Here is a 6959-nt window from a genome sequence, read left to right as displayed (position 1 = left end):
GTGGACTATGGATTATGGTATTCGAGGAATGATGATTTTATGCTTTGTGCCTATAATGATGTTGATTGGGCTGGTGATATTGATGACCCAAAGAGTAAAACCGATGGAGCATTCTTTTTGGGTAAGAAGTTGCTTTCATGGGCTAGCAAGAAACAAAATTCAATATCCTTATCTACTACTGAAGCTGAGTATATTGTTGCTGCTAGTAATTGCACTCAGGTAGTCTGGATGAAGCAAATGTTGAAAGATATCATAGTTGTTTATGATGAGCCTACTGTTATATACCGTGGCAATTCCAATGCTATTAACATGTCAAAGAATCTAGTGAAATATTCAAAGACTAAATATGTGTCAATCAAATATCATTACTTGAGAGAGCAAGTCAGTGAAGAGAAGGTGAAGCTGGAGTATGTATCTACAAAGGAACAAATAGCTGATATTTTCACTAAGCCTTTGCCTACAGATACATTTTTTTTATTTAAGACACAAGTTAGAGGTATCCACCCCTCCTGATGAGAACTAGATGCATTGAGCTACACCAGTCTGGTGGATTTCAAAGCTTTATCCTTTTTATCCCAATTGGTGAGTTGGTGTTGCTCCTTTGCTAGAGTAGTCTGTGTTTTGGGGAGAGAGATTCATGTCTCTGTTTTGGGGGAGAGAAATTGGTTTTCTATTTTGGATCTTTGGCATTGTTGTCAAATAGGGAGAGTGATCATGTGAAAAACTTATTTCTAAGTCCTGATCTTAAGGGGAGTTTGTTGGAGATATCTTCTTTCTTTGCATTGATTGTTTTTCACATTCATATGTTGCCATCAATGCCAAAGGGGGAGATTGTTAGATATTGTCATGCATCATTACTACTAGGATATGTTTTTGTCATCGATGTCAACATATTCCTGTGTATTTCTTTGGTGATTGCTGATTGGGAAGATCTTATGATCTAGTTTTGTTGTTGTTTTGCTAATCACTGTTTTGCAGAGTTCAATATTTCATCTGGTATATTCCAGTGTGATCAATTCTTGTGCTGAATTTTTGGGATATTGTTTGGGATGGTCTTGTGTATCTTCATTTCATATGGATCATGATTTGGTGCTCTACAAGTTATCTTTCTTCATGACATTTGCTGATTGGTTGTGTTCTTGAGCTTTCAAATGTTGATCGATGAAGATTTGATAAGTGGTGTTGGTGCAACTGTTCCTAATGATTCTAACATGCTTGATGGTGTTTCCTAGTTTTGTCCTATTTTTTTTGATGATCTGCATTGATCGTTGTGCGAGTTTTTGGTGGTTTTCATCAACCATTATTGATTTTTCATGTTATGCAGTATTTCTAGTGGTGTAGCGAGCTGTGGTTGGTCTTGGCGTGATTTCCAGTGGATTTGTACGTTTGGGAATTTGATTTAGGTCCATGCTATGCTATGTAAATCATTGTATTGGTCTGGTGGATGATCTTTGTATTGTGTGATGTAATTTTTTAATTATGAGTTGAGGGTTAGGTTTAGCCGACCTTGTTATCAAGGTTGATGAATTGTATATATAGGTGATATATTCATGTAATTTAGGTGTCGATGTTGTGTTTGCATTATTAGAGAGAGGTTTATGTGTGAACAAGTGATTTATCCTTCAATGTTGAGTTTGAGGTGAGATTGGTGTTGCAGAGAAGACATTTGTTCTTAACTGGAACTATAATTAGGCATTTGGAGATGCTATTCTTTCAGTTCATTTCTTTTGGATTTTAGTCTGAATCTTATTGTAAGTCAGTGAGACTTCCCTGAGGGTTGTAGCCTTTTGGGCCATTATATTTGAGTAGTGAGCTCTAGGTAGTGTGCTTGAATGCATGCACATTCCCCATTGTAATGTTTTCACGTACTACTTCAAAGTATCATCTTAGTGTGGGCAGGTTCCCATCGTGGTTTGTCCCTTAACCAGGTTTTCCACATCAAAATATTGGTGTTGTGTGTTGTGCTTTCAATTTGCCTATCTGTCTTATTGCTGCAGTTTATTAGATTTGTTTTTGGTGGTTAAGTTTGTTATTTCGGCGAAGATTGATTCACCTTCCCTCCCAGCCTTCCTTATTGATTTTTGCTAACACAACACATACTTCCAAAAAAGTATATAAGAAAATAATTTTATAAATTATTGTATCTAAATAAAAAAAATATATGTAATTAAATCAAATCTATATTTGAAGATAGAAGTGTAGCACGTTGGATTCACCAAAATGATATGTATGGAAATGAGACCCTAGGCCTATGGATGCAAACTAAGATCTCAAACTCCATTACATAACATTGGAACATAGATAGGTTCAACTGTAGTCCTAATATGAGAGTTGAACACTTGGGTTTATGTTCCTTTGTTGCAATGGAATTGAGATTGTAAAGTGTGTTTAAGATCTAGTTCTAATGATATAAAATGACAACTTTGAACAATAACAGTAATCACATAATAGGAAATCAACACAATAGGTTATATTTAGAAAAAGGGCATAAAAGGGAACCCAAAAATACAAGCTAAGCCTAAAAGTGTCAAATTACTATGTTGGGTTCCCCAGTTTGAGTGTCTATGTTGATAGAAAGGAGCAAAAATGCAATTAGGAGTTCTTGTAAGTCTGTCTCCCAAAAACTCAGTTAAAAAGTGTTAGACACCCTAGTCTAGGGATTTTTATCTATTCAAAATCTAGGACTATTTGTCAATATTTTTCTGTATTCATCTATAACACTATCTATTGTCAAACTTGAACCCACACATACAAAAAATGAGGAAGACTGGTTATGTTGTATAAGGGGCTTGCCTAAGTCAAACCTTGTGTTATTGATTCCAACTCCACAGTAGTATGATTGATGCAAAAGAGAGATTTTGATAGGGTGGAAAAATGCTAAAAAATAATGAAAAATATTGAAATGAAATGATTATACCTTAAGTACAAAACCCTCTCATGGAGTTTCACATAAAGGTGGTGATAAAATGCTCTTTAGACAAGTCCTGCAAGTATTAATGCAATGAAATGATAAAAATAAATCACAAACATGAAATCATACTTGAATGTTGGATATTATAGCTTGTTTCTTCTTGAATGCTCTTGATTGAATTGAATTAGATGATGCTTTCTCTTAGAACCTTAGACCTTTTAAATGATAGAATTATTGGTTTATATAAAGTTCACAAGGTATTTTTTATTAAAAATTTGACATTAAATGGTCAAGTACCAAAATCAAGATCAAATTTGAAAATGTGAAGGCATACACTTGTGTTTGCTACAATTTTGAGAGATTTTGGAGGGACTCTAGAGATGGGCACCCTGATCCCACAAAAATAGGACCTCCAATTAAAGGAAAACATGAGTTTTGGGTTTCACGATGTTAGTGTTGGTCTTACTTTTGACAGTTGATTTGTGAGATTGATAATTGAGTTTTAAGATAGAATAGGGCCAAAATAGGCTTAAAATGGCACATGGAGAGCACACTAGGTGCCAAATAGAGAATTAAATTATAAATTGATACAATTTACAACACTAGACACACACACATATATTATATCAGAGAGAGAGAGAGAGAGAGAGAGAGAGAGAGAGAGAGAGAGAGAGAGAGAGAGAGAGAGAGAGGACTAACCAAAAGATCCTTCCATATCCAAGATCATGGTTACCACCACTATAATGAAAAATCTGAATAAAAGAAACTAATAAAGTACAATAGATGGAACCACACATAATTGATAAAAGGTCCTTCATGAGCTACCACAAAGATGATTATTCATAAGGAGGTAATAAAAACTACCACAATGATAATAAAGGAGGATGTGCTAGATGTTTGAAAAATTAGGAGAATATTGTTGGAACAATATAATGATCTTTGACCTAATAATAGATCAGTTGAGATATAAATCTTAGACCACACACTATGAAATTATATGATTGTATAAAATTTAAAATTAAGTTGTAATACAAAAAAACCATAAAGATATACATCTTATTGTCATGCTAAAATCAATCGATTTACATGATTAATTAGATTTAACTTAGATGAACATAAAACATCAAAGAAATGAATATTATATCACCATAAGATAACAACAACAATTGATAACATAAAAAAAATATTAAAATTTTGCCAGAATCTGAATGCACAACAAACTTCTACAAGTGAAACCAAATTAGCACAAATAGAAATATCTATCATTTACAATGAAAGTGTATGTAATATACATAAAGAGCCTTTCATATATAGGCAATTTAGATGAGGTGGACAAGTTGGATACAACAACTTACCCTCAAAGATAGGAAACTTGTGAGAAAGTGTCTAATGTCTATGCACTAGGTGTCTCACAAAGAGTACACATGTCTCAACTAGATGAAATGAGACAAAAGACTAAAATTCCTAAGTAAACTTAAGCTTATGCATGAATAGGTCAATCTAGAGTGTTTTAACAATTGACTAGTTTATAAATGCCACTATTTACACTAACACATGCCCCCCCTCCCCACCCCTTCCCCCCCAAGTGAAACCTGGGGAGTAATATATGCATTATGATGAGTCTTGAATACTATCCATTTTAGGTACTCATATACAAATTCCTCATAATCAGAGTAAAAGAGAAAACCTAGTGAGAACCAAACTCCTTGTGTGGGGGAAAAAGTGAAACTAAGCAAACATGCCCTAATCTCACTTTCAACCACACACTTGTGGAATACGAAAGAGCCTAGAGGTATCACACAATTGGCTACTTCTTTTTGTGGAAGAGAGAGCCATGGGCCACCTATTAGGATTTCTATTCCTTTGTTGTAATTGAAAGATAAAACGATGCAAGTTCAATTCCTAACCCCAAAATGCAAGTATGAACTAATGACAAGATTGCAGAATTGAACTTAAACAATGGAAAGCTGTAAACACAAGGATTAGACAAGAATACAAACATGTACCCGGAGTCAAAATCTGAGTGAAAATGTTCGAGACAGGGGCGTGGGCGCCACTGTCCTGATTCTGCCCCTGAAACGGCCCGGAAACTGCTGTTTTGCAACCTAGAAAGATGTCAAAAATGCTGAAAACCGCTGTCTGACAGAGGGACCAGGGTGCCCAGCGCCCCTGTCCCAAGGACCAGGGCACCCAGCGCCCTCGTCCTGGAAGGACCAGGGCGCCCCACGCCCCTGTCCTGATCTTCTGTTATGAAATTTAGTGTGTAGTGCGGTCTCAGTCTGCTTCTCCCGGATCTGTAACTTGCGACGTCGTCTGAATTTTGAAACCTGCACTTATATCTGAAAAGGTGTGGTGGGCGGCTATATAGCGTTTTGCCTTAGTCAAACCCCCGCTTTGGTGATTTCCACCTCCACGAATAGCCAAGTTGTATTGTAAAAGTAGTGTGTGTGCAGACCTTGTGTGTGTGCAAGATCCTAAAATGCAAGTAAGCAAACTAGAGCAACCTAGAAAGTAAACCCTAATTGCTTGTAAATGATAATGTAAATGCTCCAAATCAAGATGCAAAGTGATCTAAAGCATGAATAAGTGATATAATGAGGCTTATGCAAAGACATGAAAACAACATGAAATCATACCCAACCCCAAGGGAGGGGTACAAGCCAATCTTCAGTCGGTAATCTCCTATTGCTCTTCAATGCCCTCAAAGCCCTAAATGGATGAATGAAATTGATGAATGCTTGATGGATGGATGTTGAATGTTGTTGAAGTCTTCAAAGATCTGCTCTTTCGCTGCCTAGAAGGTCCTTGAAACCAAAAATTGGATCCCTTCAAATGAAGAAAGAGAGCTCTTATGTATGAAACCCTAGGTCGTAATTTCAACTTTTGGCCGACCTAGAGATTGAATCTCCCGCCAATTTCTTGGGGTTAAGCTTTATTTTATGATTGGATCGCACTCCTAAAATTTCGGGAAAAATGTCTGGGACCATGTGCACTCCGGGCGCCATGGTCCTCTCTGAGCGCCATGGTCTTGACAACTTTTCACCAAATTTTCAGGGCCGTCAGATATGATGATTTTAGAGAGAATCTGGAAGTTACAAGTGATTTCGAGATGTTTTGACCCCCGAAATCAAGCCCCCAAGTTCGAAATAGGACCTAATTAGGGTTTTTGATTAAATGATGTATTGGAGGAATAAAATGAAAAGGGCACACTTTAATGAAAGGGCCCAACTTTATGATGTGGAAGATAATGAAATAGAACCTTAGACCTAATTAATTTAATTAATTAAGTGCTAAAGGAGAAATGCAATGCAAAATACAAAATGCACCAAGGTGGGTGCTAAACTAGGTGTGAAATTGTACCACCCTAGCAAGTGCGTACAATTTACGACGCTACATTTAGCCCCCACTTTAGCGGTCATATGAATACTACGTGCATACGCAAGCTAAAGTACAGAAAAGTAAACATTATTTGAAAAAGGATATATCCATAAGTTGTCGAATGAAGCCCCCAGCGGTATCTACAGTACACAGTTAGGAACCGCACCCTACAAAACACATGTTAGATCACAAAATCACCTAATGCTTACTAAGGAAGGTGATGAAAATTCGAGGGTAGCTATATGCCCCCCCCTGTTTCGGCTTGCTAATTTTAGTGAGTTGAAACAGGGTATCATGTTTACCACTTCGAATTGTTAAAGAATATTGATGACAAATGCTCACAAGAAGATTTGATATGAGATCAAAAACTAATGGAGAATCATTTGGTAAGAAAGAGGACTAAATCTCAATTCCAACACAACAAAGAGTGTGAGGATTTGAGAGTTCTCTAACACAAGATGAAGGATGTAAATGGAAACAAAATGCAAAGAGAAGAAAAGAAAGGAAAAAAAAAAAAAGGCATGAATACACACATTAGTGATCCATGAGAAGAATAGTGAGAGAGAAAACATGGACTTCTCACCCCTAGATCTTATCTAGGTGATCCATGGGAAAAGGACATGGAAAACTAGCCCCTAGAGTCTGTCTAGGTGATCCATGTAAGGGAGGA

The sequence above is a fragment of the Cryptomeria japonica genome, chromosome 9 (genome assembly GCF_030272615.1).
Source record: "Cryptomeria japonica chromosome 9, Sugi_1.0, whole genome shotgun sequence".
NCBI lineage: Eukaryota > Viridiplantae > Streptophyta > Pinopsida > Cupressales > Cupressaceae > Cryptomeria > Cryptomeria japonica.
Note: the sequence above shows the minus strand (reverse complement) of the source record.